Raw genomic sequence first — 26,440 nt, forward strand, 5'->3', positions numbered from 1 at the left:
CCCCCCCCAATTCACCTGGGCACTCCCAAATCCCCAGAATTCAACCCAAAATTCACCTGGGACCCCAAAAACCTCCAAATTCGCTCCAAAATGATTGGCAACTTTACACACTCCATTTTCCCACAAAAGGATCTAGAGCCCTGTGCGCTTCGTATACAAACTAAATGCAAAAAAACTTTCTATTCATTCTCAGCAAAAAGACTTCCTATTCCTCCTTCTTTTGGACAAAACTGCCTTCACTTTCAAACTTATTCTCTTGCTCACTTACCTGCATAATGCTTAGTCCCTGTTCTGCATGCTCATTTTCTTCACTTTTACAAGGAATCCTCTCCTCATCTTCTTCTTCCTCTGCTTCTTCCATTTCCTGTGCCAAGATCACCCGTTTCTCTGTTAGATTTCTTTCTCCAGCTGATTTTTTGACAACTGTCCCTATCTTCTGGCACCGCTCGCTCGAGAGAGGCGATTGTCCCGCTCTGCTCTGGGCTGGGACTGCGCTCTCTTCAAGCCCTGGGGGCAATTTTGGATGCCACAGCGTCAGAAAGACCTCAGGCTATTGGAGAAATGTCCAAAGGAGGGACACAGGGATAGCGAAGAGGCTGGAGGGAAAGCCATACAAAGAGTGGCTCAGGGCATTTGGTTCAGCTGCAGAGAGGACACTGAGCTCACACCTCACTTGGGACCTCTCAGCTCCTCCCAAGGGCAGCACAGGGACAGCTTTGCTCTCTGCTCTCTGCGACCAGGGACAGGAGCCAAGGGAATGCCAGGAGCTGTGTCAGGGGACGATTAGGCTGGCTATCAGGGAAAGGTTTTTTTCCTCAGAGGCTGGTCGGGCACTGAATAGGTTCTCCAGGCAATGGGCACAGCCCCAAGGCTGCCAGAGATCCAGGAGCGTTTGGCCAATGCTCTCAGGGATGCAGAGGGTGGGACTGTTGGAGTGTCTGTGCAGGGCCAGGAGTTGGACTTTGACGATCCCTAGGGGTCCCTTCCGACTCAGGAAACTCTTACCATTTTCCCCTCTTTCCTCTCCTTGCACAATGCTCTCAGCTTACTGTTCCACCGCATGCTCCACTTCTGAAACCTCCGCTACTTCTTTCCAGTTCAAGCACAGTTCTACTGGTTACAATCCAAAGATAGACAGATTGAAAAACAACCAAAAAGAAACACCTGTTTGGAATGTCGTGGTCTTATCTGCATCTCCAACTATGAAGTCGATTGTGCCTTGCAAGTTCTAAAACTTGCAAAACAACAACAACAAAAAACACCCACCACACCGTTTTAACATAGGGATTTGCCTTCTTCTAAGAAATCCATATCCCTTCTCAAAATGGATCTATTTCAGGAAGAGATCATCTTGAATAGATCACTTACTACCTAAAGAACCTGGAACACTCAAATCCGTAATGATAAGCCTGTTACCTTGTCGTTTTCTGTTCCAAAGGCAAATGCATTTGCTCAAGTGCCGTTTGTAACAAGGACAGAGCTCAAAGTGTGGCTCTGAGAAATGTTTTGGTTTCTCTCTCCTATCTCCATCAAAAGCACTTTCTTCAATGGCTGAAACAATACTTGATACAGTCTGAATTTTAAAGGTCATGAAAATTTTCTCCAAAGTGAAAAATTAATATAGCAGTCAGGTTTGAAACCAACGGGAATTTTTGTTTTACCTGTTTGAAGATTCCCTTCACACTAAAATGCTGGCTGATGGATACCTAGAAGAAATCAATTCCCACAAAATGCTTCTGGGTAAGCCATTACGTCATCCATTACAATTTGCTTCAGTGTCCCGTTCCTGTCCAATTGAAGGTCCCTGTTTAAGAGACTCAAGTGCGGAGAGAAATAAAATTAAATATGACTACAGTGCCTTTAAATCGAAATCGAACTTCCTGATCAATCTCATAAAACCTTTAGGCTAAATGTTGCCATTGATCTGTTTCTACTGAACACAATCACGTCCTGGCTTGTTAGAGATTAGTTCATTACAAAGAAAGAAACGCAGAGAAGTTAAAATATTTCCAAAGAAGCATTTGACATCCTTCCTTTTGGATGGGGAACCACACCAACACTGCTTACATAAGAGGTCAAATGACTGTCTTCCATGTTAGTTCTGCACTGTGCTCAGCGGAGCCTTTCTGGTTTATTTGCCTTTGACTTGGACATAAAGCTGAGTCTTGATTCAAGAAAAATCAATATTCACACTTGTTTTCATTTACACGGACATTGGCTTGGTCTCCTAAACAAAGAGAATGATGGGGAATTTTTGTACGAGTTCAGATAGGTAACATTCTCTTTCCGCAACCTGGCATTGTATTTTCACTTGGTCTGTTACCTCTGGCTTTGTTTTAACGGCTCAAATTATTAGGAAGAGTATCAAACCTCCAGCTCTAACCACAGTCCCACTGCGAGGTGTGTGAAGGTATGTGCATCTGCCCCTCAGGTCCACACTGCTCTTCTAATGTGCCTCTGATCGAGCAGGTAGGAAAGACCTCCTGGCTGTGTGAACAGTGCTGCTTCCTCTACGGCTTCAGAGCTGCTGCTAAGATCTTCAGGAAGGAGAGCGGTATTGTACCCATTTTTAGATGGTTTTTAAAGTTGCCGGTGCTTGGCTGTCTTAAACGTCTGAGTTCCTAGAACTTTGAATGAGATCAAATCTATGAGTGAAGAGATGATGGTGCAGACCAACTTCTGATTCCGGTGATCCAAGAATCTGCACTACTACTTTTACCTTCTGAATAAGGCATGGATGTGATGGTATGCACAGTAATACTGATGTGCTATGGTTTTTGAATGATAGCAGTCTTCCTTTGTCCCATTCCTAAACCGTGGGCATTATTTGCCTTAACCTTGTTCAGTAGGGACATTATTCTATATTCTTACATGAAGTGAAAAGCACTCTTTTTCCATACCTTCACACAACAGCATTAAAACAAGGCCTAAGTAGTACAACCAATGTTCAAAGATGCTCTACCTTTTAAGTTTACAAAACATACCAAATTCATACCTTGTTCTAAGTTGATCTCAAGAAGAAAGGGTGTTCTCCAAATACTCCTTCAGCTCTTCCTCACAGCTCACCGTTTGCCTTTTTTCTAAGATTGTATCCAGATCACTTTCATCATCTAAGGCCACATAAAAAAGCTAGTAAAAATGGTTTCGTAGATACTAAAATCTCCCCAGCTCTTTAGGATTCAAGGAAGTTAATTATGCACATATCTTCTACACCCAGAAGAGAAAGCTACCTCAGCAAAACTCATCGCCTATGAAAATCTTCCTAGATAATGAACACCTCTGACACTGCCACCCCAAGTTGGTGTTCTGAAACAATGAGAACCTCACATCCAATCAGACTCTAGACCTGCACAAGATCTCGTCATAGCAACTTGCAGCCACTTTCTACAGAAAGCAGCAGTGATCTCTATCGCTGTTGCCATACCAACAATAAGACAGGACTGTCCATTCAGCGTGAATCAAGCAGTTAGCAAAAATGCACCTGACAGAATGAAACTGAAGAGGAGAAATTCCCATCTAAAAGTCAAAGATTACATTTTTAATTTTATAGCAGGTATTTTGAATTTCAGAGGGCTCTTTGCGTTAAGAAGTCCTGTCTTTATAGCACACCCTTGTTTTTATGTTTCTACCTGGATTATGGCCATTTAGCCGTCTCCTTCAAATCACTCCAAAGAAAAACATTCAAGTGAACAAGTTCTTTCTAAACTGCTGGAAGGTGAAATGAATGAGTAAGAGGATATGTAACATGATAAAAGGCTGCCTGGAATTTTACGACTGGTATCCAACATGGCGTCTTCTATCTGGAGAGTAAAAAAAAATCAGTCTCCAAGTAAACTGGTAAGAATGCGGATTCTCAAAACTTCTGTTTATTCTGGCACCATAAAGCACCAAATCACATTCTATAATTTATCCCTTTAGAAACAACTGCCCGACTTTTTTTATGTATAGAAAAGATTGGAAGACATTTGGGAGATCATTTCCAGCTCTTCCTGAAGTCTGATCTTAAGCAGACTGGGCCATACGTCATTCATCGCTATCCTATGTATTTCAGATAGAAATGATCATAAAAATACAATCTATTTCTATTACAAATAATAAACACAAGAATTATGAACACTTCCACATGAAACTCTTCCACACCAAACTGTTTCTCTGGAGTGTTTTGTCACACTATGGACCTCTTTCTAAGGTGACATCAATAGCCTACCACGCAGAAGGCATTGCAGGTGGGAGCACAGGAAGAACAGACTAATCCCAAGGAGTGATGAAGATATATGTCATCAAATAAAAGAAACGTACATCCACGTGCTCCACTTCTTCTTCAAACCTACATTTTCGTTTCTCAGTCATCTGAAGCATGTTGGAGTGCACAACTTCAGCATCTTCTGCTGTGCAAATGTTCACATCCAACAGGGTCATCTGAAGGAAAAGAAGAACAAATTATTGACATGCACAGAAGAAATACTGTGTGGCTTTCAGAGAGCCTGGCTAAACGTAGTGTTTCTTTTCTTGTGATGGACAGAGATAGATTCAGCCTCCCACATGCCATATTAGATTACTAAACAATACCATCTGGTTGGACACAAAGGGAGAAATTGAGGCAGAGGTGGAATTTCTTTCCCAAGATAAGACAGATTTAGCACAAGGGCTGAGGCTCCTTGCATCTTCCACATTCATGTAGGACAGCACTCCCTTCATTACTGGCATTTGTTACGGCTTTTCCACATTTCAAGCACAAATACCAACTACTACTGTGAAACCAAACGGATGGCTTACTTTTTGAACAGAGTAAGGCGGAGGTTAAAAAGAAATTCCACTTGTTATCTCACTGTCTGGTGCATCTTTACTCTCTCTAATGACACATTGGACCACGGCTATCACAGCCAAAAGCTGTGGCACTCAACTTGCACATCTGCCCTTTCTCCTGACATTTGCCCTCGACCAGCTCATACTGGATGCTCATTTTCTCCACGCACTCCACATTAGGGCTGTCTGAATGATACGGAACAGACCACAGTCAAAATTCCCATCTTTCACAGTGCAGTGTGACATGGAAACATGACAGAGGCCATGTGCTGAATCTCAGCACACGGAACAGATGCCAGCAGTGCCTACAGACACCAGACATTACCAGCCAAAGAAATCAAGACATTTTCATACACAGCTGTTTCTCATTATGCTTCAAAGTAGCAAGGTACTTAACAATCGCTACCAACTTCTTTGCTACCATACAGGCTACAAACATCCCAACTGGATGTGCTCTGGAGCAAGAGAAGGCAGACACAGAGCGGGAAGGCATGCTGCAAGGACACAGAGAAAGGAAGTATCTCCAATACTTCCCCTCTTCTTCTCATACTTCCCCTCTTCTTCTCCAGGAGTTAAAAAGGAGTATTTTTGTATGACTGAGAAGGGATCCACGTCAAAATTAACATTTGATTTCCCCCAGATTCATTCTAACCGAGCCAGTTCCTGCTAGATCTCCCCATGCACAGGTGTTTGTACTGGCCAAAGGAAAGCCATGCCACAGGCAGCTTCTTTGGCTCTTACTGCCACCTCCAAGCAACTGAGAAGGTATGTGGCAACACACGGAACAAAGAATAGAGCAAACATGCACTCTCAAAGCAACCGTCTGCCTCATCGTTGCCCAGGAGAAAAGAAAATATTGCTTGAATTCCAGACTGTTCTTAGGATTTCCCGACCTACCTAGACTTTTGTTTCAATTCTCCAGAGTTCTGCACCATTCGTTTCCATCAGATTTGGCACGTGTTGGAGGCAACAGGGTGCTATCAAAGCAGGAAACAAGAGTCAGGTATCCTAAAATACAAACCAGTCAGTACTTCAAATATAAAATTATGAATCCGAATATCCATACTACTGGGCGTTCTTTTATTTACAGCCATCTTGGCAATGAAAATAAACCTGAGATTGTTGTTGTTCAAGGCCAACTGTTTACTGCCCGATAAGGAACTAACTGTCATCTACCTGGTTCCTACATCCACCGTAAAAAACCTCCCTGTAAAGATCGTAATGCATTGCACCCACACCAATGTGTCTTGTGTTCAGGATGGATATTCAAACGTAGCAACGTTAGATTTCTATCCAGACTCCTCTCTTCATTTATTCCGCAAATAAAATCCCACGCCATGGAGAAAAAAATGCCTTGACAAAAACACCAAGTTCTAGCTCTCCACCCCTCTTTGCCCATTTCTGCTATGTTTCGAGATTTACTTCTGCATTCCTCCATTTTTAGAGCCTGATCGCCACCTATTAAGTGTAGCTGGGGCACTGAAAATCAAGAATGCATTTTTTCCATTCAAAAGAGCTGTACAGAAATAGATGTAGACCCTGCCTTACTGCTGCATTTAGCAATCACACATTGACAGGAAGCAAAGTGCATTTTGTAGCCAAGTCCTTCATTAACTCCAGCAACAATTGTTTTCCTTTATGCTATACCCTCTTTTGCCATACCCGATATATTGCAAAACCTTCAGTCTCTCTTCACTGAGTACCATCTGCTCCTTTATCAACTTTTCCATTTCCATATTCACAGTTGGGGGATTCTGTATTTCTTCACTTGCCATAAATTCTCTGCAGGATGGAAAGTAGATATGTAGAATGGAATCACATGATATATGTGATATCATACGTGGTATCACGTAGAAAGAAAAAATGATCAAGTATTACTTTAACAGAAACCAAAAGTGAACACTAGCCTCTTGGTGTTGCTCATTGTCCAAAAGAAGACTGCCAAATTTCTGACCTGAAACTCTGAACTCCACACTTCTTTTGCATGAGCTTCCAGTCCCTTGCCATTTCAGTTGATGCCATTTTTCTTTCTCAAGCTCTGATTTCATTCGATTCAAGAGTAGCTTGGCAGTTGCCCTCTCATTATCCAGCAGTGCTCCGTTTATATTCTGTGTATTAAAAAACAAAACCAGAAGTAGAAGCAGCATACAACATGCAAAAACAAACCAAAAATTGTCTCTTCTACAGAAAATGAGGGGAGAAAAAAACACAAATGATAACCAATACCCCGTCAAGTAGAAATTTCTTCTATATTTCAGTGATTGATAGGCAGAAAAAATGAATTTCATCTGGGGAAAGAAAGACATTCTAGGAATATTCAGACTGCTATCTTGCCCCAGGTAAAACATTTACCATGGCCTTAGCGTTAATGAGCTTGTGAACATCAGCTGCCAAGAGGAAGGACATTTCCTCCAGTTTCACACAATACTTGGTCAGTACATCTGCTATCTGTGCAATCAAAGAATACAGAAAAGCAACAACAATGAAAAGTAGAACTCAAATATCAATTTCCCAAGTTAAAATCTACATGAACAAGACAATTTTTCCATTCAAGTGAATTCGATTTAATTAATTCATTAACTACATAAGTAGCATTCTCACGTTCAAGAGTAGAATTCAAAGAATCGACGTTGCTTCTTCTGAGACATTGAAGCCTGAGTAGATCCCAACTTCAAATCTAGTAGGACGGCATGAAAGCAATACCTGCTACATTTAGTACATGTAAACTACAAAGAACATCTAGAACAGCTCTAAAAGATGCACAAACCCATGAACTTTGAAGGAGACGCTAGCAAGAAATGTGGAAATAGGCTTTATCTGCCCAGTGCTTTTCCCAAAAGCACGGGCACTCCTTGGCGTCAGTGAGAGTCTCTGTCTCATTACTCAGCAGCTGGCTTAGGGTAAAAAAGGATGCATGCAATCACTTCATTCCTGTTCATGACATAAACTTACTGCATCATCATGGAAGCCATTTACTTGGAAATATAGCCTAAAAAATAGGTGTCAGACTGGGTACATATCTAGATTGCTATGAGCAAAACCAATTTCTTTTTAACAGGAAAGCCATACAATATGCCTGCCATGGCAAATATTAGTCTACTAGCCCTGCACTTCAACGGGCAGTGAGCAGTTCATGACACCAAGTTTACGTTTGGCAAGGAGACAGTCTATTTATTACAAGCCCCTAGTTCTAGAACCAAGAATTCAGGAGTTGCTCATTCCCAATGAAAATCTGTCCATTTCATACCTTTGGGGTTTTATGCTTCTGTTCTTTACCTGTCTTGAGTGTGGCTTTCTTGTGAAGTCACTGATGGGTGTTTTTCCAACACATTTCTGCTGATTACACGGTAATTGCGTGGCATCAGCAGACATCTCTGAATGTCTCTTGAAAGTATGCTTTTTACTCTTCCTAGAGGACCTTGTCTTCTTCTTTCCTTCACCCAAAAGGTGGGCTAAGTGAGCCTTCAAAGAACCATCATCTCAACAATTAGAATTCTTTCAAACCTACTGAATGGAGAACAGAGACAAAAAAATTTTAAAAAGACTAGTACGCGAAAGACAACAGAAGAGAAAGGTAAAATAATGAATCCTACATGCCACGTGCATAACTCTCTTCATTCAAGGCTATTTTCAAAATGAGAAAAAAAAAAAAAAAAGATCATCTTTTCCTCAGAGAGGAAAAGTGGAGTAACTGGATTGTGTTGCCTTGCCTACAGTTACCAGAAAAGTCAACAGCTGAGTTGAAAACTCCTGAAGCTGGCTAACTACACCTCTAAATGTTTTACTACTGTGTTATGATTCTGTCTTCAGTTAATAGAACCCGATATACAACAAAGAGATGGGAGCACATGGAGATGCATTGGAGAGCCTACGCTGGAGGTAACACATTCATTTTTTACTCAAACAAATCCAAATTAGAAATGTTGAAAATTACCTGGGGCCATTTCAACAGCCAGCAAACTGACTAACACAACCAATCTTTGGCTTCTATTCAATCCTTTGCTTGTTTTACCTGGACCTTGAAGATCTGTCTGCAGCCTTCCTCTCTGCAAATATATCACACTCGTCCTATTGAGAACCCATGGCTCATCACAGCTGCTTCGCCACGCCTGCTTCCAGAAGAACTGGCAACTACAAGCTGGGAGCCAAGAGATACAACACTTCACTTGGAAAAGGGCCTTCCATGAATCCTAGAATCCCAGAATGGTTTGGACTGGAAGCGACCTTAGAGACAAATTATCTTCTTCCCACATCCTGACACGGGCAGGGACACTTTTCCACTAGTCCAGGTTGCTCCATGTCCGCTCCAGCCTGGCCCTGGACGCTTCCTGCCATGGGGCTCCTACACAGCCTCTTTGAGCAACATGTGCCTCAGCACCCACCCAAGGAAGAATTCCTTTCCAATATCCCATCTATCCCAGCCCTCTGGCAGTTTGAAGCTATTCCCCCTTGTCCTGCGAGTCCAGACCCTTTTCCAAAGTCCCTCCCCAGCTATCTTGGAGCCCCAGCAGGCACTGCAAAGGGCTCGAAGATCTCCCTGGAGCCTTCTGTTCTCCAGATTGGACACCCTCAGCTCTCCCAGACTGTCCTAGAGCAAAGAAGCTCCACCTTTCAAAGCACCTTAGACGCCTCCTACCGGCCAAACTCGATGGCAACGCTGGCCTTCCGGGCCCTATGGATATCGCTTCCGGTGTCGCTCGGGGTCACTCCCGGCTCTCTTCCCGCCCCCCATGGGGCCCTCAGGCGATGCCGCTCCTACGCCACTTCTGCCGCTGTCAGACCAACGGGGGGGCGGGGGGCCAGCCCAGACTCATCCACAATCCACACTGTCCTCGGCGGCTGCTGCGGGCTCATGGAGGCCCACACACCCGGAAGCAGAGCTCCGAACACAGAGGATCATAGCCCCACATTTGTGTTCGTCTCTGCACAAGGCAGGCCAGTCTTGCCATGCCCGGACTTTTCAGTTCAGCACGAGAATGAGACTACACCTGCGCCATGGGGGAGGAAACCTCTAAAGACTCCCTCATACGTGGTCGCTCAACTTAATGCCTAGGCACTTGCCATTCCTAAGGCTACACTAAAGCCTTTTTTACCTTGCGGGTAAGAAATGCCGTTGTTCTCGTGTGCAGCTAAAGGCGCAGCACAGGCAGGCCGGGGCAAAAGCTGGGGCAGAGCCCTTCCTCACTCCTTCGCTGTGCTGTACTCCATGCAGCTAGAGCGAAGCGAGAAGGACGCGAGGAAGAAAAAGGCGTTCTTAAAGTAGCACCCTGGCAGCAGCCCTGAAAAGGCGCATAACACACGGCGTCTCGCTGCCCTCCGTTCTACATACTCGCGGCTCCCTCTGCCGACTTGCAAAAGTTGCTACCAGAGCAGAGGCGGCCAGATTGAAGAGGCAGTGCCTAGGTTCACCTTCTCCTTACTGCACGTAAGCCACGTCCAGCTCCTCGCTGCACTCTGGATTTCCCTTCTCCGAGGCACTTACAGTGGTGCTGTGTGCAACTCGGCGCCTAGAAGCGACCGCCAATGCTTTCACAGCGGGCTGCAAGGGAACCAAGGAGCAGCACAAGCAGCAGTGCTTCAGCTTGCTCCTTCCGACTGCTAAGGGCACTTGGGAAGGCAAGCGAGAGTCAACCACCTTCCTCTCCTAGTAGCCTGTAACGTGGTGCACACAAGCACGGGACTAGTGCCGCTTCGTTCACCGCCCTCGCCCAAGCGTGGAGCCGCTTTCACTTGCCGGCGGCCAGAAGCCGCTGCAAGGGCGCCACACAACCACAAGTGCGCCGGCAGCCAAGAGCTAGAGAACGCTGCTTCTGCCCAAGCCCGCCTAGGGCGTGCACCTTTGTTCTCAGAGCTCCGTGCAACAGTCTGCCTCTCTCGCACTTCGAATGGAAAACGAAAGCTTTTCGCCTACGCCCGTCACAGAGATCCGTTGCCAGGACGAGAATGCCTTGTGGCCGGAGCTCGCCCCCGCCGCGAGGAAGCTGCTATTAGCACCGCGTTGCAGGGACACGTCTCGCTTCTTGACTACGTGCTCAGCGCTCTCCGAATTCGCCGCTAGCTCCACGGTCTTTCTCAGCTGCGAGTAGCAGCGCTCGCAGTACATAGAGCTTCGCAAGGACCGAAGACCCGGAGGGAAGTATCGCACTCGAAAATGTGCCAGGATAGAGACGTTCTACACTGAGTAGAGACACAGACAGACAGAGAGTTCTACACTGCCCCTTCTCGTCGGCCATCTTGTGCTCTGCTGCCTCTGCTGTGACGAATAGGTCCTTGAAAGGCGAGCGACAGCGGCTCTCCAGGCACTGAAGAGAGTTCCCTAGGGACTTTTCGATGTAAAACTTTTTCCACCTCCAAAAATACATGGGTAAGTCCTAAAAGTTTTGGTTTTCTTAAGAATAGTTTCGCCCAAGTTTTGCTGTTCTAAACACCCATGGTTTCAGTCTTCACTTAACTGCTTGTTTCTGTCTTTTTGGCTAGTGGCAATCTAATTCTAAGGTAACTAGATGTGTTGGAAATCCATAAATTACATCTCAAGTTAGGTGGGATAATTGGCTCGGAAGAAAATGGAATTGAGAATTTGGAAAGAATCCAGAGTGAGCTGATGTCACAATCCGAGATTCCCTTGGGTTCCAAATCCTTTCGTTTGTGTTTTTGTGGGCTTTTTGAAGGCGGTGTACAGTTGAAGCCATGATTTAGCTGCGGTGAGACCTGCTCTGCTGTAAAAGCATTATTTTCTCAGTGAGCATGGACAACAGTTAGAGTGTCGTCTTTTAAGATTCCCTGCACTCCACTTATGGTGGCAAAAGCAGTGCCTTGACTGTAATCATAAAAGTGATTACAGCTTCATTGCTTTGACATCATGTAGGATGCTTCCTCCATCTGCTGTGGTCAGCATTAAGTAACAGATTTCTCAGTTTCTAGGAAGAGTCTAGCAAACAATCACCTTGCTCCTTCTCTTGCATTTATTCATCACTGCTATGCTGCTATACAGACAGGTAGTCTGTTTATGATTCAACAATTCAATGGGACATCAAGTAAATAACAAAGCAAAACTAACTACCGAAAGCACTATAAGGGCCAGAGATTAGCTTGGATCAAAACAGGTATTCTCCTAGCATTGTTTACAAACGAGTCAGCATGTGAAACAGAAGGCACAATGTAGTTTGTGCCTTGTTTTGGGCATGCCCGGAAGAAGGAAATTCTGATTTCACATACGGGAAAAGAAATGTTGACATTTGAATGAGATTGTTCATACTCCAGTAAAGGTTGCTTTGAAAGGTTGTGGAAGTCCTGTTAGGAAACATGGCTTTACAAGTCCTTTCCACCAGGAGACAACAGCTGCAGAACATCTGGGTGTGCCAGTGTTGAGAGCACCAGCAAAGATCAAAGTGGAGAAGTTGGTGAACAATGGCAGTGGCCTGGCGGAGGGCAAGTGGGGTGCTGGCTGTGGGACCAGGGGAGTCCTGACTGATTTAGGAGGCGTGTGATGGTCTGTGCCAGCAAGCAGAATAGTGCTGTGGCCTTGGCACACTGCTAATACTGGAATTCAGTGGGGTCACTGGGCAGGCTGAGTGTGTGAGCTGCTGGAGGGACCCAGGTTGCCCACATGTAAACATCCAGTCTCCCTCTTGCCAGCCACAGAAAGGAGCAGGATGTGGCTGCTGGCGATGCCTGTCACGTATATGTAGTGTATATGTGTGCTATCCCAGCCTGCTGGGAACACTTCTTCTTTGGGACTGCTTGGGCTGAGGGAGAGAAAGCAGTGGTAGTTTCTGAGGTTTCGAGTTTGCTCGAGTTTCTCAGGCTGTTTCTGGAGCCACCCAGAGTTCTCTTCCTTGAAGCATTTCAAGTCCTGCTAATTTTCAAAATTCAAACAGACACAGCCCTAAGCTAGTTGATCTGACTTCAGAGCTATTCTTACGCTGAGCTGTTGGATGATCTGATCTCCTGAGATGTCTTCCATCTCAGTTTATGACCTGGTTCTTGTGAAAAGTAGGATCTTTTAGCCTGGAGAAGAGAGGTTTCTGGAGAGACAGTATTGTGGCCTTTGAATATGTAAAGAGGGTATAAGACAAATGGAGAAAGACTTTTTAGGAAAGTTTGCAGAGACAGGATAAGGGGCCATGCTTTCAAACTGAGACTAGGTTTAGATTGGCTAAAAGGAAAAACTTTTCTACAATGAAGCTGGTGAGACACTCAAACGGGTGTTCCAGAGAAGTTGTGGATGCCCCATCATTGAGAGTGCTCCTTATCAGTTTGGCTAGTCTTGAGCAATTTGATCTACTGTAAGATCTACCTGGCAAGGAAGTTGGACTAGATGATCTTTAATCACAGACTGTTGTATGATTCCGTGGAAGACAGAATGCAATAAAGTTCATATTTCAGATTTTGGCGCAGACATATTTATTTTTTCTCACTTTATGCATCATTGCAATGACAACTTGTTAGCTTCTGAAATGATTAGCTGAGATTGATTTCCTTCCTTAGTTTCATTTTCTCTGTTATTCCTTCACTCTTGGACTTTTTTTTTCACTAGATTCCCTCTTTCAGTAAACTGCCCTTAAGTATCACTTTGCTCCCCACCTGGCTTTTTTTTTTTTTTTCAATGACACCTTTTCACTGGTTCGTTTTGGGCCTTTGCTGCTTGAAGTCCAGCAGCCTCCTTGTCTGAGCATTACGGAGCTTTCTTTACAGCTTCATCACTATGCAAAAAGCCATAAATTACTGTGTTCCATCTCACATACCATCAAGTATCACACTAATATTCCCTCTGCTGAATAGCTGGTTGGTTTACATAGACCAGCCAAATACCAGGAAATCCAGATGGCAGCAAGAATCTTGTAGACTACTCCCGCTGTTCATTTAAATTCTGGAGAAGTCACGTGAGGTATCACATTCTCTTGAAAGAAGTGTCTATCATCTCGGACATTCTAGAATGGGCTATTAATATTGTCATGAGTTTCTGGCTAGACTTTTTAGTATGCAAATTCAAATTCAAATGATCTGAAATGATAGAACTTCAAGAATTTTTTTTTCCCAGAATCGAAGTATGATGGAGTTCCATAGGGAGAATCTTAATCTTAGTTATTCTATTCCATCTCACATCATGGCTGGGGGAAGGGAGAAGGGAGTATCTTTGGGGGACAATGGGTTCCGGTGTAGTCAGTAAGCTGGGCAGAGGAGCCATCAGGTATTGTCTGTTGTTGGGCGGGGGGGGATTCGTGTGAACTCTTCCTTTCTTGTACCCTGCCACTAGTATTGTTGCTAAAATTGTTTGTTTTCTCATCCAAGTGACAAAATCAGCACACTTAATGAGGGATGAAGAGGGAGCAGCGACCTCAGAACAGGAGGAAGAAGAAGCAGAGCCTGCTGTCCTCCAGAAGAAAAAAACACTACCAGCCAATTTTGCATCATCTGTGAACTTCCTGGGCGTGTACTCTATCCCCTTGTCCAGAACACTGAGCAAGATATTAAACAGGACTGGGCCCAAGACCGAGCCTTGGGGACCAGCTGGATGAACTCTATTTCCCACCACTCTGTGGGCCTGGCCATCACCCAGTTTGTCACCCAGCAAACAGCCCACCCATGCAAACCATAAGCAGACAGTTTCTTCAGGAGAATGATGTGAGACTCATTGCAAAAAGGATCAGGGAGATGCCTAGGAAGAGTCTCAGGTGAATCCAGGAGACTATAGTGGAGGAAGGACGCGAGGAAGAAGAAGGCGTTCTTAAAGTAGCACCCTGGCAGCAGCCCTGAAAGGGCGCATAACACACGGCGTCTCGCTGCCCTCCGTTCTACATACTCGCAGCTCCCTCTGCCGACTTGCAAAAGTTGCTACCAGAGCAGAGGCAGCCAGATTGAAGAGGCAGTGCCTAGGTTCACCTTCTCCTTACTGCACGTAAGCCACGTCCAGCTCCTCGCTGCACTCTGGATTTCCCTTCTCCGCGGCACTTACAGTGGTGCTGTGTGCAACTCGGCGCCTAGAAGCGACCGCCAATGCTTTCACAGCGGGCTGCAAGGGAACCAAGGAGAAGCACAAGCAGCAGTGCTTCAGCTTGCTCCTTCCGACTGCTAAGGGCACTTGGGAAGGCAAGCGAGAGTCAACCACCTTCCTCTCCTAGTAGCCTGTAACGTGGTGCACACAAGCACGGGACTAGTGCCGCTTCGTTCACCGCCCTCGCCCAAGCGTGGAGCCGCTTTCACTTGCCGGCGGCCAGAAGCCACTGCAAGGGCGCCACACAACCACAAGTGCGCCGGCAGCCAAGAGCTAGAGAACGCTGCTTCTGCCCAAGCCCGCCTAGGGCGTGCACCTTTGTTCTCAGAGCTCCGTGCAACAGTCTGCCTCTCTCGCACTTCGAATGGAAAACGAAAGCTTTTCGCCTATGCCCTTCACAGAGATCCGTTGCCAGGACGAGAATGTCTTGTGGCCGGAGCTCGCCCCGGCGGCGAGGAAGCTGCTATTAGCACCGCGTTGCAGGGACACGTCTCGCTTCTTGACTACGTGCTCAGCGCTCTCCGAATTCGCCGCTAGCTCCACGGTCCTTCTCAGCTGCGAGTAGCAGCGCTCGCAGTACACAGAGCTTCGCAAGGCCCGAAGACCCGGAGGGAAGTATCGCACACGAAAATGTGCCAGGACAGAGACGTGTTCTACGTTGTCCCTTCTCGTCATGCAGTTTGTGCCTCTGCTGCTTCTGCTGTAGGTAATCGCTCCTTGAAAGACGAGCGAGAGCGTCCTTCCGGGTGCATTGCACTGAGTCGAGTGCTCGCTCGGGACTTTGCTCTCGGGGCCAAGGCAAGAGGGCGTGCTTGCCCGCAGAACTGAGAACACGCTGTTGGGCAGAGCTGCACCTGACCGCTGGAGTTCAGCTCTCGCCGGACGGCAGAAGGCGAAGAACGAAGCCGCTTGCGAGCGGCGCAGTGCAGCGAAGAGCTCTCCGAATTCGCCGCTAGCTCCACGGTCCTTCTCAGCTGCGAGTAGCAGCGCTCGCAGTACACAGAGCTTCGCAAGGCCCGAAGACCCGGAGGGAAGTATCGCACACGAAAATGTGCCAGGACAGAGACGTGTTCTACGTTGTCCCTTCTCGTCATGCAGTTTGTGCCTCTGCTGCTTCTGCTGTTAGGAATCGCTCCTTGAAAGACGAGCGAGAGCGTCCTTCCGGGTGCATTGCACTGAGTCGAGTGCTCGCTCGGGACTTTGCTCTCGGGGCCAAGGCAAGAGGGCGTGCTTGCCCGCAGAACTGAGAACACGCTGATGGGCAGAGCTGCAACTGACCGCTGGAGTTCAGCTCTCGCCGGACGGCAGAAGGCGAAGAACGAAGCCGCTTGCGAGCGGCGCAGTGCAGCGAAGAGCTCTCCGAATTCGCCGCTAGCTCCACGGTCCTTCTCAGCTGCGAGTAGCAGCGCTCGCAGTACACAGAGCTTCGCAAGGCCCGAAGACCCGGAGGGAAGTATCGCACACGAAAATGTGCCAGGACAGAGACGTGTTCTACGTTGTCCCTTCTCGTCATGCAGTTTGTGCCTCTGCTGCTTCTGCTGTAGGTAATCGCTCCTTGAAAGACGAGCGAGAGCGTCCTTCCGGGTGCATTGCACTGAGTCGAGTGCTCGCTCGGGACTTTGCTCTCGGGGCCAAGGCAAGAGGGCGTGCTTGCCCGCAGAACTGAGAACACGCTGTTGGGCAGAGCTGCAACTGACCGCTGGAGTTCAGCTCTCGCCGGACGGCAGAAGGCGAAGAACGAAGCCGCTTGCGAGCGGCGCAGTGCAGCGAAGAGCTCTCCGAATTCGCCGCTAGCTCCACGGTCCTTCTCAGCTGCGAGTAGCAGCGCTCGCAGTACACAGAGCTTCGCAAGGCCCGAAGACCCGGAGGGAAGTATCGCACACGAAAATGTGCCAGGACAGAGACGTGTTCTACGTTGTCCCTTCTCGTCATGCAGTTTGTGCCTCTGCTGCTTCTGCTGTTAGGAATCGCTCCTTGAAAGACGAGCGAGAGCGTCCTTCCGGGTGCATTGCACTGAGTCGAGTGCTCGCTCGGGACTTTGCTCTCGGGGCCAAGGCAAGAGGGCGTGCTTGCCCGCAGAACTGAGAACACGCTGTTGGGCAGAGCTGCACCTGACCGCTGGAGTTCAGCTCTCGCCGGACGGCAGAAGGCGAAGAACGAAGCCGCTTGCGAGCGGCGCAGTGCAGCGAAGAGCTCTCCGAATTCGCCGCTAGCTCCACGGTCCTTCTCAGCTGCGAGTAGCAGCGCTCGCAGTACACAGAGCTTCGCAAGGCCCGAAGACCCGGAGGGAAGTATCGCACACGAAAATGTGCCAGGACAGAGACGTGTTCTACGTTGTCCCTTCTCGTCATGCAGTTTGTGCCTCTGCTGCTTCTGCTGTTAGGAATCGCTCCTTGAAAGACGAGCGAGAGCGTCCTTCCGGGTGCATTGCACTGAGTCGAGTGCTCGCTCGGGACTTTGCACTCGGGGCCAAGGCAAGAGGGCGTGCTTGCCCGCAGAACTGAGAACACGCTGTTGGGCAGAGCTGCAACTGACCGCTGGAGTTCAGCTCTCGCCGGACGGCAGAAGGCGAAGAACGAAGCCGCTTGCGAGCGGCGCAGTGCAGCGAAGAGCTCTCCGAATTCGCCGCTAGCTCCACGGTCCTTCTCAGCTGCGAGTAGCAGCGCTCGCAGTACACAGAGCTTCGCAAGGCCCGAAGACCCGGAGGGAAGTATCGCACACGAAAATGTGCCAGGACAGAGACGTGTTCTACGTTGTCCTTCTCGTCATGCAGTTTGTGCCTCTGCTGCTTCTGCTGTTAGGAATCGCTCCTTGAAAGACGAGCGAGAGCGTCCTTCCGGGTGCATTGCACTGAGTCGAGTGCTCGCTCGGGACTTTGCACTCGGGGCCAAGGCAAGAGGGCGTGCTTGCCCGCAGAACTGAGAACACGCTGATGGGCAGAGCTGCAACTGACCGCTGGAGTTCAGCTCTCGCCGGACGGCAGAAGGCGAAGAACGAAGCCGCTTGCGAGCGGCGCAGTGCAGCGAAGAGCTCTCCGAATTCGCCGCTAGCTCCACGGTCCTTCTCAGCTGCGAGTAGCAGCGCTCGCAGTACACAAAGCTTCGCAAGGCCCGAAGACCCGGAGGGAAGTATCGCACACGAAAATGTGCCAGGACAGAGACGTGTTCTACGTTGTCCCTTCTCGTCATGCAGTTTGTGCCTCTGCTGCTTCTGCTGTAGGTAATCGCTCCTTGAAAGACGAGCGAGAGCGTCCTTCCGGGTGCATTGCACTGAGTCGAGTGCTCGCTCGGGACTTTGCTCTCGGGGCCAAGGCAAGAGGGCGTGCTTGCCCGCAGAACTGAGAACACGCTGTTGGGCAGAGCTGCACCTGACCGCTGGAGTTCAGCTCTCGCCGGACGGCAGAAGGCGAAGAACGAAGCCGCTTGCGAGCGGCGCAGTGCAGCGAAGAGCTCTCCGAATTCGCCGCTAGCTCCACGGTCCTTCTCAGCTGCGAGTAGCAGCGCTCGCAGTACACAGAGCTTCGCAAGGCCCGAAGACACGGAGGGAAGTATCGCACACGAAAATGTGCCAGGACAGAGACGTGTTCTACGTTGTCCCTTGTCGTCATGCAGTTTGTGCCTCTGCTGCTTCTGCTGTTAGGAATCGCTCCTTGAAAGGCGAGCGAGAGCGTCCTTCCGGGTGCATTGCACTGAGTCGAGTGCTCGCTCGGGACTTTGCTCTCGGGGCCAAGGCAAGAGGGCGTGCTTGCCCGCAGAACTGAGAACACGCTGTTGGGCAGAGCTGCAACTGACCGCTGGAGTTCAGCTCTCGCCGGACGGCAGAAGGCGAAGAACGAAGCCGCTTGCGAGCGGCGCAGTGCAGCGAAGAGCTCTCCGAATTCGCCGCTAGCTCCACGGTCCTTCTCAGCTGCGAGTAGCAGCGCTCGCAGTACACAGAGCTTCGCAAGGCCCGAAGACCCGGAGGGAAGTATCGCACACGAAAATGTGCCAGGACAGAGACGTGTTCTACGTTGTCCCTTCTCGTCATGCAGTTTGTGCCTCTGCTGCTTCTGCTGTTAGGAATCGCTCCTTGAAAGACGAGCGAGAGCGTCCTTCCGGGTGCATTGCACTGAGTCGAGTGCTCGCTCGGGACTTTGCTCTCGGGGCCAAGGCAAGAGGGCGTGCTTGCCCGCAGAACTGAGAACACGCTGTTGGGCAGAGCTGCAACTGACCGCTGGAGTTCAGCTCTCGCCGGACGGCAGAAGGCGAAGAACGAAGCCGCTTGCGAGCGGCGCAGTGCAGCGAAGAGCTCTCCGAATTCGCCGCTAGCTCCACGGTCCTTCTCAGCTGCGAGTAGCAGCGCTCGCAGTACACAGAGCTTCGCAAGGCCCGAAGACCCGGAGGGAAGTATCGCACACGAAAATGTGCCAGGACAGAGACGTGTTCTACGTTGTCCCTTCTCGTCATGCAGTTTGTGCCTCTGCTGCTTCTGCTGTTAGGAATCGCTCCTTGAAAGACGAGCGAGAGCGTCCTTCCGGGTGCATTGCACTGAGTCGAGTGCTCGCTCGGGACTTTGCACTCGGGGCCAAGGCAAGAGGGCGTGCTTGCCCGCAGAACTGAGAACACGCTGTTGGGCAGAGCTGCAACTGACCGCTGGAGTTCAGCTCTCGCCGGACGGCAGAAGGCGAAGAACGAAGCCGCTTGCGAGCGGCGCAGTGCAGCGAAGAGCTCTCCGAATTCGCCGCTAGCTCCACGGTCCTTCTCAGCTGCGAGTAGCAGCGCTCGCAGTACACAGAGCTTCGCAAGGCCCGAAGACCCGGAGGGAAGTATCGCACACGAAAATGTGCCAGGACAGAGACGTGTTCTACGTTGTCCCTTCTCGTCATGCAGTTTGTGCCTCTGCTGCTTCTGCTGTTAGGAATCGCTCCTTGAAAGACGAGCGAGAGCGTCCTTCCGGGTGCATTGCACTGAGTCGAGTGCTCGCTCGGGACTTTGCACTCGGGGCCAAGGCAAGAGGGCGTGCTTGCCCGCAGAACTGAGAACACGCTGTTGGGCAGAGCTGCAACTGACCGCTGGAGTTCAGCTCTCGCCGGACGGCAGAAGGCGAAGAACGAAGCCGCTTGCGAGCGGCGCAGTGCAGCGAAGAGCTCTCCGAATTCGCCGCTAGCTCCACGGTCCTTCTCAGCTGCGAGTAGCAGCGCTCGCAGTACACAGAGCTTCGCAAGGCCCGAAGACACGGAGGGAAGTATCGCACACGAAAATGTGCCAGGACAGAGACGTGTTCTACGTTGTCCCTTCTCGTCATGCAGTTTGTGCCTCTGCTGCTTCTGCTGTTAGGAATCGCTCCTTGAAAGACGAGCGAGAGCGTCCTTCCGGGTGCATTGCACTGAGTCGAGTGCTCGCTCGGGACTTTGCTCTCGGGGCCAAGGCAAGAGGGCGTGCTTGCCCGCAGAACTGAGAACACGCTGTTGGGCAGAGCTGCAACTGACCGCTGGAGTTCAGCTCTCGCCGGACGGCAGAAGGCGAAGAACGAAGCCGCTTGCGAGCGGCGCAGTGCAGCGAAGAGCTCTCCGAATTCGCCGCTAGCTCCACGGTCCTTCTCAGCTGCGAGTAGCAGCGCTCGCAGTACACAGAGCTTCGCAAGGCCCGAAGACCCGGAGGGAAGTATCGCACACGAAAATGTGCCAGGACAGAGACGTGTTCTACGTTGTCCCTTCTCGTCATGCAGTTTGTGCCTCTGCTGCTTCTGCTGTTAGGAATCGCTCCTTGAAAGACGAGCGAGAGCGTCCTTCCGGGTGCATTGCACTGAGTCGAGTGCTCGCTCGGGACTTTGCTCTCGGGGCCAAGGCAAGAGGGCGTGCTTGCCCGCAGAACTGAGAACACGCTGTTGGGCAGAGCTGCAACTGACCGCTGGAGTTCAGCTCTCGCCGGACGGCAGAAGGCGAAGAACGAAGCCGCTTGCGAGCGGCGCAGTGCAGCGAAGAGCTCTCCGAATTCGCCGCTAGCTCCACGGTCCTTCTCAGCTGCGAGTAGCAGCGCTCGCAGTACACAGAGCTTCGCAAGGCCCGAAGACCCGGAGGGAAGTATCGCACACGAAAATGTGCCAGGACAGAGACGTGTTCTACGTTGTCCCTTCTCGTCATGCAGTTTGTGCCTCTGCTGCTTCTGCTGTTAGGAATCGCTCCTTGAAAGACGAGCGAGAGCGTCCTTCCGGGTGCATTGCACTGAGTCGAGTGCTCGCTCGGGACTTTGCACTCGGGGCCAAGGCAAGAGGGCGTGCTTGCCCGCAGAACTGAGAACACGCTGTTGGGCAGAGCTGCAACTGACCGCTGGAGTTCAGCTCTCGCCGGACGGCAGAAGGCGAAGAACGAAGCCGCTTGCGAGCGGCGCAGTGCAGCGAAGAGCTCTCCGAATTCGCCGCTAGCTCCACGGTCCTTCTCAGCTGCGAGTAGCAGCGCTCGCAGTACACAGAGCTTCGCAAGGCCCGAAGACCCGGAGGGAAGTATCGCACACGAAAATGTGCCAGGACAGAGACGTGTTCTACGTTGTCCTTCTCGTCATGCAGTTTGTGCCTCTGCTGCTTCTGCTGTTAGGAATCGCTCCTTGAAAGACGAGCGAGAGCGTCCTTCCGGGTGCATTGCACTGAGTCGAGTGCTCGCTCGGGACTTTGCTCTCGGGGCCAAGGCAAGAGGGCGTGCTTGCCCGCAGAACTGAGAACACGCTGTTGGGCAGAGCTGCAACTGACCGCTGGAGTTCAGCTCTCGCCGGACGGCAGAAGGCGAAGAACGAAGCCGCTTGCGAGCGGCGCAGTGCAGCGAAGAGCTCTCCGAATTCGCCGCTAGCTCCACGGTCCTTCTCAGCTGCGAGTAGCAGCGCTCGCAGTACACAGAGCTTCGCAAGGCCCGAAGACCCGGAGGGAAGTATCGCACACGAAAATGTGCCAGGACAGAGACGTGTTCTACGTTGTCCTTCTCGTCATGCAGTTTGTGCCTCTGCTGCTTCTGCTGTTAGGAATCGCTCCTTGAAAGACGAGCGAGAGCGTCCTTCCGGGTGCATTGCACTGAGTCGAGTGCTCGCTCGGGACTTTGCTCTCGGGGCCAAGGCAAGAGGGCGTGCTTGCCCGCAGAACTGAGAACACGCTGTTGGGCAGAGCTGCAACTGACCGCTGGAGTTCAGCTCTCGCCGGACGGCAGAAGGCGAAGAACGAAGCCGCTTGCGAGCGGCGCAGTGCAGCGAAGAGCTCTCCGAATTCGCCGCTAGCTCCACGGTCCTTCTCAGCTGCGAGTAGCAGCGCTCGCAGTACACAGAGCTTCGCAAGGCCCGAAGACACGGAGGGAAGTATCGCACACGAAAATGTGCCAGGACAGAGACGTGTTCTACGTTGTCCCTTCTCGTCATGCAGTTTGTGCCTCTGCTGCTTCTGCTGTTAGGAATCGCTCCTTGAAAGACGAGCGAGAGCGTCCTTCCGGGTGCATTGCACTGAGTCGAGTGCTCGCTCGGGACTTTGCTCTCGGGGCCAAGGCAAGAGGGCGTGCTTGCCCGCAGAACTGAGAACACGCTGTTGGGCAGAGCTGCAACTGACCGCTGGAGTTCAGCTCTCGCCGGACGGCAGAAGGCGAAGAACGAAGCCGCTTGCGAGCGGCGCAGTGCAGCGAAGAGCTCTCCGAATTCGCCGCTAGCTCCACGGTCCTTCTCAGCTGCGAGTAGCAGCGCTCGCAGTACACAGAGCTTCGCAAGGCCCGAAGACCCGGAGGGAAGTATCGCACACGAAAATGTGCCAGGACAGAGACGTGTTCTACGTTGTCCTTCTCGTCATGCAGTTTGTGCCTCTGCTGCTTCTGCTGTTAGGAATCGCTCCTTGAAAGACGAGCGAGAGCGTCCTTCCGGGTGCATTGCACTGAGTCGAGTGCTCGCTCGGGACTTTGCACTCGGGGCCAAGGCAAGAGGGCGTGCTTGCCCGCAGAACTGAGAACACGCTGTTGGGCAGAGCTGCAACTGACCGCTGGAGTTCAGCTCTCGCCGGACGGCAGAAGGCGAAGAACGAAGCCGCTTGCGAGCGGCGCAGTGCAGCGAAGAGCTCTCCGAATTCGCCGCTAGCTCCACGGTCCTTCTCAGCTGCGAGTAGCAGCGCTCGCAGTACACAGAGCTTCGCAAGGCCCGAAGACCCGGAGGGAAGTATCGCACACGAAAATGTGCCAGGACAGAGACGTGTTCTACGTTGTCCCTTCTCGTCATGCAGTTTGTGCCTCTGCTGCTTCTGCTGTTAGGAATCGCTCCTTGAAAGACGAGCGAGAGCGTCCTTCCGGGTGCATTGCACTGAGTCGAGTGCTCGCTCGGGACTTTGCACTCGGGGCCAAGGCAAGAGGGCGTGCTTGCCCGCAGAACTGAGAACACGCTGTTGGGCAGAGCTGCAACTGACCGCTGGAGTTCAGCTCTCGCCGGACGGCAGAAGGCGAAGAACGAAGCCGCTTGCGAGCGGCGCAGTGCAGCGAAGAGCTCTCCGAATTCGCCGCTAGCTCCACGGTCCTTCTCAGCTGCGAGTAGCAGCGCTCGCAGTACACAGAGCTTCGCAAGGCCCGAAGACCCGGAGGGAAGTATCGCACACGAAAATGTGCCAGGACAGAGACGTGTTCTACGTTGTCCTTCTCGTCATGCAGTTTGTGCCTCTGCTGCTTCTGCTGTTAGGAATCGCTCCTTGAAAGACGAGCGAGAGCGTCCTTCCGGGTGCATTGCACTGAGTCGAGTGCTCGCTCGGGACTTTGCACTCGGGGCCAAGGCAAGAGGGCGTGCTTGCCCGCAGAACTGAGAACACGCTGTTGGGCAGAGCTGCAACTGACCGCTGGAGTTCAGCTCTCGCCGGACGGCAGAAGGCGAAGAACGAAGCCGCTTGCGAGCGGCGCAGTGCAGCGAAGAGCTCTCCGAATTCGCCGCTAGCTCCACGGTCCTTCTCAGCTGCGAGTAGCAGCGCTCGCAGTACACAGAGCTTCGCAAGGCCCGAAGACCCGGAGGGAAGTATCGCACACGAAAATGTGCCAGGACAGAGACGTGTTCTACGTTGTCCCTTCTCGTCATGCAGTTTGTGCCTCTGCTGCTTCTGCTGTTAGGAATCGCTCCTTGAAAGACGAGCGAGAGCGTCCTTCCGGGTGCATTGCACTGAGTCGAGTGCTCGCTCGGGACTTTGCACTCGGGGCCAAGGCAAGAGGGCGTGCTTGCCCGCAGAACTGAGAACACGCTGTTGGGCAGAGCTGCAACTGACCGCTGGAGTTCAGCTCTCGCCGGACGGCAGAAGGCGAAGAACGAAGCCGCTTGCGAGCGGCGCAGTGCAGCGAAGAGCTCTCCGAATTCGCCGCTAGCTCCACGGTCCTTCTCAGCTGCGAGTAGCAGCGCTCGCAGTACACAGAGCTTCGCAAGGCCCGAAGACCCGGAGGGAAGTATCGCACACGAAAATGTGCCAGGACAGAGACGTGTTCTACGTTGTCCTTCTCGTCATGCAGTTTGTGCCTCTGCTGCTTCTGCTGTTAGGAATCGCTCCTTGAAAGACGAGCGAGAGCGTCCTTCCGGGTGCATTGCACTGAGTCGAGTGCTCGCTCGGGACTTTGCACTCGGGGCCAAGGCAAGAGGGCGTGCTTGCCCGCAGAACTGAGAACACGCTGTTGGGCAGAGCTGCAACTGACCGCTGGAGTTCAGCTCTCGCCGGACGGCAGAAGGCGAAGAACGAAGCCGCTTGCGAGCGGCGCAGTGCAGCGAAGAGCTCTCCGAATTCGCCGCTAGCTCCACGGTCCTTCTCAGCTGCGAGTAGCAGCGCTCGCAGTACACAGAGCTTCGCAAGGCCCGAAGACACGGAGGGAAGTATCGCACACGAAAATGTGCCAGGACAGAGACGTGTTCTACGTTGTCCCTTCTCGTCATGCAGTTTGTGCCTCTGCTGCTTCTGCTGTTAGGAATCGCTCCTTGAAAGACGAGCGAGAGCGTCCTTCCGGGTGCATTGCACTGAGTCGAGTGCTCGCTCGGGACTTTGCTCTCGGGGCCAAGGCAAGAGGGCGTGCTTGCCCGCAGAACTGAGAACACGCTGATGGGCAGAGCTGCAACTGACCGCTGGAGTTCAGCTCTCGCCGGACGGCAGAAGGCGAAGAACGAAGCCGCTTGCGAGCGGCGCAGTGCAGCGAAGAGCTCTCCGAATTCGCCGCTAGCTCCACGGTCCTTCTCAGCTGCGAGTAGCAGCGCTCGCAGTACACAGAGCTTCGCAAGGCCCGAAGACCCGGAGGGAAGTATCGCACACGAAAATGTGCCAGGACAGAGACGTGTTCTACGTTGTCCCTTCTCGTCATGCAGTTTGTGCCTCTGCTGCTTCTGCTGTTAGGAATCGCTCCTTGAAAGACGAGCGAGAGCGTCCTTCCGGGTGCATTGCACTGAGTCGAGTGCTCGCTCGGGACTTTGCTCTCGGGGCCAAGGCAAGAGGGCGTGCTTGCCCGCAGAACTGAGAACACGCTGTTGGGCAGAGCTGCACCTGACCGCTGGAGTTCAGCTCTCGCCGGACGGCAGAAGGCGAAGAACGAAGCCGCTTGCGAGCGGCGCAGTGCAGCGAAGAGCTCTCCGAATTCGCCGCTAGCTCCACGGTCCTTCTCAGCTGCGAGTAGCAGCGCTCGCAGTACACAGAGCTTCGCAAGGCCCGAAGACCCGGAGGGAAGTATCGCACACGAAAATGTGCCAGGACAGAGACGTGTTCTACGTTGTCCTTCTCGTCATGCAGTTTGTGCCTCTGCTGCTTCTGCTGTTAGGAATCGCTCCTTGAAAGACGAGCGAGAGCGTCCTTCCGGGTGCATTGCACTGAGTCGAGTGCTCGCTCGGGACTTTGCACTCGGGGCCAAGGCAAGAGGGCGTGCTTGCCCGCAGAACTGAGAACACGCTGTTGGGCAGAGCTGCAACTGACCGCTGGAGTTCAGCTCTCGCCGGACGGCAGAAGGCGAAGAACGAAGCCGCTTGCGAGCGGCGCAGTGCAGCGAAGAGCTCTCCGAATTCGCCGCTAGCTCCACGGTCCTTCTCAGCTGCGAGTAGCAGCGCTCGCAGTACACAGAGCTTCGCAAGGCCCGAAGACCCGGAGGGAAGTATCGCACACGAAAATGTGCCAGGACAGAGACGTGTTCTACGTTGTCCCTTCTCGTCATGCAGTTTGTGCCTCTGCTGCTTCTGCTGTTAGGAATCGCTCCTTGAAAGACGAGCGAGAGCGTCCTTCCGGGTGCATTGCACTGAGTCGAGTGCTCGCTCGGGACTTTGCTCTCGGGGCCAAGGCAAGAGGGCGTGCTTGCCCGCAGAACTGAGAACACGCTGTTGGGCAGAGCTGCACCTGACCGCTGGAGTTCAGCTCTCGCCGGACGGCAGAAGGCGAAGAACGAAGCCGCTTGCGAGCGGCGCAGTGCAGCGAAGAGCTCTCCGAATTCGCCGCTAGCTCCACGGTCCTTCTCAGCTGCGAGTAGCAGCGCTCGCAGTACACAGAGCTTCGCAAGGCCCGAAGACCCGGAGGGAAGTATCGCACACGAAAATGTGCCAGGACAGAGACGTGTTCTACGTTGTCCCTTCTCGTCATGCAGTTTGTGCCTCTGCTGCTTCTGCTGTTAGGAATCGCTCCTTGAAAGACGAGCGAGAGCGTCCTTCCGGGTGCATT

The 26,440-nt window shown here is 51.4% G+C and overlaps 1 long non-coding RNA gene across 1 annotated transcript; it reads right to left on the reverse strand.

Moving 5' to 3' along the window:
- Positions 1 to 268: 268 nt before the first annotated feature.
- LOC148222892 (uncharacterized) lies at positions 269 to 3,110 on the reverse strand. The gene is made up of 4 exons (XR_015805015.1): positions 2,996 to 3,110; positions 1,662 to 1,816; positions 1,006 to 1,110; positions 269 to 364 (listed from the first exon to the last, which is right to left on the reverse strand). It is a non-coding gene; the product is annotated as an uncharacterized LOC148222892 (long non-coding RNA).
- Between the last annotated feature and the right edge of the window lie 23,330 nt (positions 3,111 to 26,440).

The sequence above is a fragment of the Sturnus vulgaris genome, chromosome 8, assembly GCF_052056855.1.
Source record: "Sturnus vulgaris isolate bStuVul1 chromosome 8, bStuVul1.hap1, whole genome shotgun sequence".
NCBI lineage: Eukaryota > Metazoa > Chordata > Aves > Passeriformes > Sturnidae > Sturnus > Sturnus vulgaris.